General features: G+C 43.3%; 1 protein-coding gene across 4 annotated transcripts in view; it reads right to left on the reverse strand.

Moving 5' to 3' along the window:
* The window catches only part of PRLR (prolactin receptor), a 156,958-nt gene that overhangs the window by 39,487 nt on the left and 107,600 nt on the right, over window positions 1-9,871 (reverse strand). For all 4 annotated transcript variants that reach the window (XM_023514996.1, XM_023514994.1, XM_023514995.1 and 1 more), the window contains one exon: window positions 4,720-4,784. The gene's annotated coding sequence lies outside the window, so the exon portion shown is untranslated. The remainder of the gene's footprint in view (window positions 1-4,719; window positions 4,785-9,871) is intronic.

Consider the following 9,871-nt stretch of genomic DNA (forward strand, 5'->3'; position numbering starts at 1 on the left):
CTATACATTGTGAGGAAGGGGTTCTTTCAAATTTGAGAATAAATCATATGTATCTGGCCACAAACTACTGAAAGTCCTACAAATGGACTGCTGTGATCTCATTTTCTGAATCCTTTTCTTGAAAGCAAAATTCACTGGCATGTTTAAGGGTCTCCTTCTGCAGACTGAGTGTTTTGGGAGCCAGGATGGCAAGATATTCCATGTCTTTTGCAGAGGAAAACACACTAAGTAGATCTGGTGCTTATGGCACCATGAGCACTATTTCTCCTTTGCCATTATCAGGACGTCAGCATTTCTTGAGGAGGGGTCTGCTGGGAACGGTTATATCAGGTTTCTAGCCATGAGTCCACTTTGCCCTCTGGCTTGGCAGTTCTCATGAGTCACTGTATAAGGAAGAGTCCTTCAGATCGTTAGGGGCTCAGTTGTTGGGGAGCTGAGTTTGTAGCATCATCTGTGGGAAGGTCACATGCTTGGGAGCTGGCATACTTATGGACTTGGACAGGTACCAAGTAACTCCCAGGTTACCAGGCAGAGGTGATTCCAGCTGTGGACAGAATAGTGGGTGGCTTCTAGGGCAAATTCTGCCATTTACCAGCCACACTGCCTTTGGTGTCCCTTCTCCACATCCTGGGCATGATTTTCTTCTAAAATAAAGTGTCAAGAGTGTCATGTCTTCCCTATTTTCCACAACCAGCTGTTGTGAGGATGAGATGAGTGATTATTGTGGAAGTGTGCCACATGGCTGCAAGTGCTATGTAAGTGGGAGCCACCGTCGGGGAGAGGCGTGACGATTGCTCCCTGGAAACTTCCATTTCTTTTGATTTGGAAACTCCTAGCTCTACATGGACTCCTGGATACTCCCTGGCTGCCTGGTGCCACCGCAGTGGTGATTTACCTTTGGCTAGGAACCCTGTGGCTCCTATATGTGAGTGATGCTCTGAGTCCCTTTTGTCTTAGGATTTGGGACAATCTCTTGCTTTGCAAGCAGCCCATAGAACTCAGAGGCCATATAATGAAGAAAATGGGCCCTAAAGCCAACATCAGTGGCTCCTTCATTTCCAGGTATCCACAGAAAGAACCTTGTGGTAGGGCAGATGTGTGCATGTGCAGGGCTGGCCCTTGGCAACAAAGTTTGTTTTTGGCTCCCCTTCTCTTTGCATTTTTTTTTCTTCTCCTACTCTTCTCCATCCCTCCGACAGAGCTGGTGATTTTAAGCTGCCTCTCCTTTCTAAAACTCCTCCTGGGAAGTACCAGCCTCAGTCCTGAGGAGTGCTGTCCAATGGGACTTCCTATGATGATGGAAATGTTAGAGAGCTACTCTTTCCAGTGATAGCCACAAGTCACATGAGGCTGGGGAAGATTTGAAAGATATCCAGTGTGAGTGAGGAACTGAATTTTTAGTATTATTTGAATTGCCACAGGTAGCTAGTGGCTTAGGTAGTAGATAGTGCGAGTCTAGAGTTCAATATTCTGATCATTGCAATCTCTTCATTGCAACCAAAACCGACCTATCTGATGTTGGAATCCCAAGACCCTTTTCTTAGAGAAGCACCAGCAAGTCAATCTCATAAACAAACTGCTTATCATAAACTAAGGTCTTACCCCTCTTAGATAAGTGTACAGGTTTTGAGCAATGTCATACTTTACTCCTACTGGAGGCTCAAGTGATAGGGATTTGGGGAACTCTGGCAGATAAGTAAGTGGTTGATGTAAAGACGGAGCACAGAGCTTCAGATGCATGGCAGAACATGTGCTACTGTGGGCACATCCTCCCCAGTGCCCTGGGCTGTTTCAAAGCTCCTCCCAGACTCTTGCCATCTGGGGACAGGTAAGGTCAGAAGCACGTGTTTGGGAGCCTGGGAAAGAGCTGGCAGTGGGAGGGATGGAATGGGTAGAGCCCAAAGGATGCCAGAGCTCTTGCAAAAGAATCTGGCACTACAGGAAGGCAGACAGATGTTTTATTCCACCCTGGGGTCGGGGTGGAGCTCCAGACAGTAATTTGGGGTGGAGGTGGAGCTCCAGACAGTGATCAGGAGGGAATGATTGTTACCACAGGGATGGGATTGGAAAGCTAACAGTTAAGTCAGAGCCTAGAAATCAGATTAAAGGCCCTCAAATGCACCATGGCATTTTTGGTCAAGTCTTGGAGAGGAATTGCAATTCACCTGAATTCTAATCCCTTCTTTTAGGAAGTTTTTTTTTTTTTTTTCCTTTCTGGAATTCTTTTACAAACGTTGCTTTCTGGTTTTCTTTTTTACCCTGAATTGAGCATTGTTTTTGTTTCCTTTGGATGACCATGTAACTGCTCTCAAGTTCCTGCCTGTGTTTTTGCAGGTATCCATTGGCATCGGAAGCATTTTTGCAATCCAAACACCAGGGTGGGCAAACGGTGAAGGATAGTAGGGGGTGGATGCTGGGGGAAGGAGAGCATTAAGAAGAAAAAAAGCCCCTTGGAGTACACTTGGAGATAAGCACAGTGTGTCCCAACCCTTGAGCTTTGGGATTTGCTCAGGGGTCTCGGTTCGCCAACTGGTTCCACAGGTAAATCTACTATCACCACTATCACTTGCCTTATGCTATTTGATGCATGAAAGAAGAGTTTCTAGTTAAGCCACTACTTGGGGTGGGTACCTGTTTGTCGAAAAAATACAAAACTTTATAAAGTAAATTGGAGACTATGTCTACAATCTTTCACACAAGATGGTGGTCAGTAAATAAATACAAAATGGCAGCCAAATCCCCTCCCGAGCTCCGGGCCACGGCTCCAACCACACTGTGCTCTCTGGACCGCTCACACCTCCCGAAGGAGAGGCTGCTCACTGCATTCTGCTTTACCCTGTGCCTTCTCCTTTGCTTTTCCTCCCAGTAAATGTCATGAGGCATTTGGCTTCAAAGGACAGAAGCCAAACAGGAGAAAGGAACTCAGAAAAGTCTGAATCGGTTGACTGACCAGTTTCGAGATCACCAGATACTCTCACACAGGGCTATTATGATACATGCTGGTGTTGACAACTCATGGTATTTTTCTGCAAATATTTGCTAATGTTTCTTCTGAACACTATAAATTTCAGTCCATGTACATGAAAAACAGAAGTTCCTGCTTGGCTGAGGTAACTCATGGCAGTGGTTCTTGATAGGGGCAATTTTGCCCCCTACCACAGGGATTGGGCAATATGTGGAAACATTATTTTATTGCCATTTCTAGGGAAGAAGTTTGTCTTCTTTGGAATCTCAAGCAGTGGCAATGTGATTAGTTTTTGACATTGAAGGGGCAGAGGACTCTCACAGGGACATCCCTTTTTTAATGTGGGAAGACTAGTAAATACCCTGAGGTGGCCCCAAGGAATCCCAGGGAAATTCTGCCTCGGATTTTCTTCCACAAGTAACCTAGTCAGTTTCCTGTCTTCACAGGGTCTTAACTTCCTCTGAAAGAGAGAGAGTTCAGCTTCAGGGTTACACACGCCAAGTCATCTCAGTGGGCTTGGATCCCATCTGACTGCAGTATGGACAGAGGCAAGCCAAGTTTGTCCATCTGTAACGTGGGGTAAGAATGCTCATGTCTTATCTGTCAGCCAGTCCTGGCATCCTTGGGTTTCCTTGTCCCTAGTAGCTGGGGAAGACCTGGAATATGTCAGACATAAATCTTGCCACATAGGCTGGGCAGGAGACATGCAGCAGTGACAGCATTAAGGTGCTAAAGGGGGGGACCCATAAAACTACGGCAAGAATTTGTGTAGCGTTACTTGGGAAACTAAAAGCAAAGATAATATTTTTCCCTCTGTTTATAAAAGTAACACAGTCTTTGTCCGCGATCTCTCAAATACAGAAAACCATGAAAAGAAAATAAAAATCTCCCATAATTGCAGCACTAGGAGATAGCCACTGTTAAAAGATTTGATATTTTCTTTGAGAAAAACAGAGAAGGGAAAGAGCATCAGGTTTTCTGAGCTGGAAAGGGTGGGGAGATTTCGAAGGCCTGCAGCACTCGCCAATATGGCCGTGGACTGGGTTGGGATTACCGTATATAATTTGCTCCTGTGTATAATGCGCCCTCATGTTTTTGGTTCACACTTTCAGGAAAATGCCCCCCCCATGGAAATGGGTGGCTCTTGGCTGGGAAAGACACATCTGGAGGGTGAATGCCCCCTGGTAATCATGCAGATTGTACTGCCCTGCTGCAGGCACCACTCTGCAAAGGCTGCCCTGTTCCTCTCTTTTGGGGGACCTGCTCTCCCCTCCATATGGGAAGGGGGCTTTGGAGGCTGCTCAGCCTGCAGGCAGCCAGGCGGGCCCCTGGGGCCTGGGTGGGGCTCCCTGTCTGCTCTGCATGGCTGGTCTTGGGCCTCAGCTTTCAAGTCACATGTGCGCAGCCCACCTTGCTAGCCCTGCCACTGCCCCTGTCCCTGATGGTAGTGCTCAGTGGAGGCTGCTCTGGCATGCTACCATCTAGAACCCTGCATGTCTGGCAGGCCCCAATGGGAGGGCATGACAGTCAAGGGTGGCCCACTGGGCTCCCCCGCTCCCAAGCTATACTATCCATGTATAATGTACATCCTTATTCTTACCTCAAAAATTGGGACAAAAGGTAGGTATTATACACAGCAAAATACAGAATATTCTCTGTGAAGCAAGATAGCAAGTCCCTGCCTGTGCCTGGATGCAAAGGACAGTAGGGCCAATGGGTGGTGACCGAGGGGCCTGTGAACAAGTCCCCCTTACCTTCAGGGCTCACGTGGAAAGCATCCTTAGTGTTCGCCTCTATGAAGAGGAGACGTGATCTGTAGCTGAAAGAGGAAATGATTCATTTTAACTCAAAGATGACAAAACCAGGAGATGCAACGCTGGCTCACTCTGAGGCATGGCTTAACATTGTCACTTCAGTGATTGGCATTAGACAGCTCTAGTTTTCTGGAATTAATGTTCTGGCAACTTTATCATCAAGTACATCCAATCTTACAGGAAAGTTACAAAAATCGTTTTGAAAAATTCATGTACCTTTCGCTCAGATATCCTAATTGTTAGTATTTTATCACATTTAATTTCTCATCCTTTCTTCTCTGTATAGGACAATTATTATTGTTTCCAGATCATTTGAGAATAAACCATAGTCATGTTGCCTCTGTACCCTGAAATGTTTCAATATGTTTTCTTAAGAATAAGGACACTCTCTTACATAAGCACAATTCAATGATTAAAATCAGAAAATGAATGCTGATGCAGTATTATTATCAAATCTATAGATCTTACTCCAATTTTGCCAGTTATCCTGGCTGGGATTTAGTTCTGGAGACCTTATAAAATTTATCAATAAATTCTAACATAGCCACATTTGCATTGGAAATTTGACCACTGCAACTCTAACTTGAAGCTCAAAATTGATTCTATCTCATTGGATCATATCCATGGCTTTGTACCGTGTTGATAACTTTTGGTGGGGTGTGGGTTTCCAGAATTTGGGCTGTGTCCCCAACAGTCATGGTTCCCACCTTGTTCCCGTCCTCTCTAGCTTTTGTATGACTTTTAAACTCTGGGGGCTGATTCTAGGTCTGTGAGATATAAGTGGATAACTGCTACAAGTAGGGATCTGAATTAGCAAAAAACCCAAAAAACCAAAAACCAAAAACCAAAAAACCAAAAAAGATTTCAGGACTAGAATACAAACTAGGCCTGAATACATCTGCAGCTTCTATATAAACAGGTTTTGATATATGGATAGCAATTCCTAAGTTAGTGTCCAATTTTGTCCTACAGATTCCATGAGAAGCAAATAATTTAACCAGAGAAACAGACCAAATAATGTTTGCAAATAATTTCTTTTCTTTTTTTTTTTAATTTCAAGTTAACATGAGGGTATACATTTTTAAGTTATATTGTTTTCAATTCTAAGATAAATTTCAAATTGTAGTTGAGCCCCCTCACCCCAGCAGGTGTGCTGAACACCAGAAAAAACTCCCTGAATAGCCAATACAATTTTAGAAATAAAAACAAATCTGGAGGCATCACATTCACAGACTTCAGGTTCTACTACAAGTCTATAATGATCAAAACAGCATGGTACTGGCACAAAAATAGAGACCTAGATCTATGAAATAGAACAGAGAACCTAGAGATGAACCCAGACATATATCACCATCTGATCTTTGATAAATTGAACAAAACCATGCATTGGGGAGGAGAATCCCTATTTAATAAGTGGTGCTGGGAGAACTGGTTAGCCACAGTTCTTTAGTCTTTAGTAGAAGACTAATATTGGACCCACACCTCTCACCATTGACAAAAATTGACTCTCTCTGGATAAAGGATTTAAATTCAAGACATGAAACAATAAAAATTCCAGAAGAGAGTGTGGGGAAATGCTTGACAATATTGGCCTGGGAAAAGGTTTGATGAAGAAGACCCTCCTTGACAATTTCATCAACACCAAAAATAAATAAATGAGACCTGATCAAGCTAAAAAGCTTCTTCCCATCTAAGGGTACCACAATTAATGCAAGTCATTTCTAAGTCTTCACAATCTGTAATCCCCAAGGAAGCCAGTGCAGGATTCTTCCTGCTGACTCAGCTGAAGGAGGAGGAAGTAGCTGGCAGGGCGCTGTGGAGACCACCAGCAGCCTTATACCCCCAGTCTCTCTCTTCCCACACCCACACCACTTTCTCAACACTGCTGCTGTTGGCATAATGAATTGAGAGCCCAGGCGTCTTTGCCATCAAAGCCTGTGATGTGACACAGGCTGTCTGAGCACAGAACAGCCAGCCCTGAGGCATTTGGTAATGAGGAGTCTGGTGAATCCAGAGCCTGTGACACACTTATCTGGGGAAGGCTTCACAGAAGCCACCAACTTTTCTCTGTAGAATGCGGTGATGCTGAATTTTTCAGCTTCAAAGCTCTCAATATTCTAGAACGTGTTTTAGATTCTGGGAAGTATTACAGGACTTAAAGTTCTCTGCGATAATATCCTAGTTCGGTTCAGAACAACTCCTGCTCTGTTCCGCTACCACCCAAATAAAACCCAGACTCCTCTTTGCACCCTTGATGGAAACCTCAAACCTCAAGGGGTTTGCAGAGGCTAGCGAAGGGTGCAGAGGGTGCACGGGACAGGATGAGGGCTATTTTTTTTTGGTGGGGGGAGTCTGAAACACCAAAGGGCAGGGGTAAGGGCTTCAGGGCAGACAGCATAAGGGGATGGTGGTTTCTGCCGTGCCCAGGCTCACCATGTTCATCCATCTCTCAGCTCCCAGGGTGGGGCTCCGCCCACGGTAGGCAGAGGATGGGAGGCAGGCCGCCTCCCTCCCTGCCTTCCTCACAGCATTCTAGCAGTGGCTGTGCATCTTCCAGCACAGCACCAGTTGGGCTGTGCCTCTCTTCTACCTCCAGCTGTCACCCGGCCTCAGCAAAATTCTTCCCTCTCCATTCAGGGGATGGTGACCAATTCCCTTGTTCTCTCAACCCTTCCCAAAGGTACATAAATAGTCCCTTCACTACATTTTTAAAAAAAACCTAGCTAAGTATGCTAATTTTTTCCTATCTGACCCTGACTGAGGTAGCCCTTGAATATATGCTGAATTGTTTCTGATTTCTCTGAATGAGCTAGAGATGTGTAAATTTCTGCATCTACTTTCTAACACTGGGTTACACCAGTGCGGGGTGGGGCGACCCAACAGGAGCTCTTGGAAAAAATCTCTCAGAGATTTCATCTTTCATGTACTTGGGAACTATGTGTCAGTGAAAGAATAACCTGATTTCTGGACACATAATTGGAAATATGGCTTTCAGAACAAGGGAGGTGTTAGTGCTACTTAATTCTGCCTCCATTATCTCCCACTTGGCGTCCTGTGTTCAGTCCCTGCTTTGTACTTTAAGGGAAATTATATTACTTGTCTATATGAAGTTCTTTCATATAGAGCAGGATTTTGTCTATATAAGTTTTTTCATATAGAGCAGGATTTTTTTCTCCAAGATCTGAAGAGTAGCTATTTTTTGCTACTCTTGGCATTGGTTCTCTGTTGCAATTATTCTGTCTTTGTAGTACAAAAGCAGCCATAGACAGCAGGTCATCAAAAAAGCTTCACTGTGTTCCAATAAAACTTTATTTATAAACAGAAATGGTAGGCTAGATTTGGCCTGCCCTACAGCAGACCCTACTTTGCTGACCTCTGATATAAAAGGAAAATATAAATTCATTCTGTGGCTGTTCAGAAGGCAGAAGTTGTCACAATGTGTACAAATCATGGAGAGGGATATGTGTGCTAAGTTCAAGGAAGATTGAAGATTGTTCTAATTGTGATTACTGTTCCCAATTAGAGTGAGCAATTTCATGAGGCAGTAGGTTTCTGTCATTGTAGGAGTTCAAAGCAGAAGTTGAATAATTTTCTGCAGGGTATGGAGAGTAAATTGAATGACGTGGGAAGTAATAATGTCTCGTGCTTTTGTATCCTCAGCAGAGTATAGTGCACCAATAGGGTAACTCTTCTATTTTTTATGTTCCTAAAGGAAAGAGGCTGTTCCTCCCCATCCTTGCATCCCACCCACTCCCGAAAGTCTAATATAGTACTTTAAATAGATTTTTTTTTGTCAACTTGACTCTTAAAGTAAAATCTTGGGGACAGGTTAATTAAACTAATTTGTCTTTAGTACAGTCATCACCACTAGTCATATTAAATTAGTTCAATTACCTCTAATAAGCTTCAACATTTGAAGATTTTCCCTGAAAATTATAGACATGATAATCAACATTTACTAAGTTCCGAAAATGTGTCAGCTACTAGGCTAAGAACTTCACATGCATTACCTTATTTATTTCTCCCCCAAAACATATAAGGTAGGTACTATGATTTTCCTCACTTTACTGATGAAGAAACTAAAATTCAGAGAATAGCCATAGCTGAGCAGTGGCATAAGCCAAACTAGAACTGAGATCTCTTAATTCCAGCCCACTTCCCAGTCCTTACTTTATTCATTCATTCATTGAGTATTCAGCAAACACTAGTTGGTTGCCTGCTATTTGCCAAGTACAATTTGAGGTACCAAGGACGGAACTGTGAGTATAAATAGGTCAGTCTATGCTCTGAAGAAACTCACATCATGGGTGGGACAGGTAGAAGTCGATAAACAATTAGAATATGAGAAGATAATAAACAGTAATTCATCATAAGACACAGAGATTAAGAAGATAATAAATATTTATTGTACCCACCAGAACTAAAGTATGATCCTAACTGATGAATTGGCCAAAGCTTTTTCTTACTTACTGACATTAGCCCAAGGTTGGACTTTAATCTTGACCAATTGTTAGATACACTCAGAGTCAGAAAGAAACTTCAAACATTCTGGCAACTGATAGAGATTGCGTAAAGCAATTAGTAAACTTGCACGTGAAACCCATGAAGAAAAAAGCAGCGCCTCCATAAGTGCTGGGAGGAACCGCTCTGGCTGGGCAGGTTGACTTTAGTCAGACCGGGAGACCAGAGGCAACAGATGAAAGAGGGAGGCCGGGAAGCCAGTCCAGCGGACACAAAAAGGGTTCAATAGCAGAGCAGGGCACTAGAGACAATAACCAAGTATTGTATATTGTAAAATAGCTAAAAGACAGGATTTGAAATGTTTCTAACACATAGAAATGATAAATACTCAAGGTGATGGGCACCCCAAACACCTTGACTTGATCATTAAACATTCTATACATGTAACAAAATATCGCATGTGTTCCATAAATATGTACAAATATGTCCCCATAAAAATTGAGTTAATAGATACTAATATTGCAATTATAATAGTAATAGTTATGCCACTATTACATGACATTTATTGAGAACCTCCCAAAGTCAGTATTTATAACAACTGCTACAATCTGAAGTGTCTGGTTCCTGCATG

The sequence above is a fragment of the Otolemur garnettii genome, unplaced genomic scaffold (assembly GCF_000181295.1).
Source record: "Otolemur garnettii isolate 467f Iridium unplaced genomic scaffold, OtoGar3 scaffold00063, whole genome shotgun sequence".
NCBI classification, from domain to species: Eukaryota; Metazoa; Chordata; class Mammalia; order Primates; family Galagidae; genus Otolemur; species Otolemur garnettii.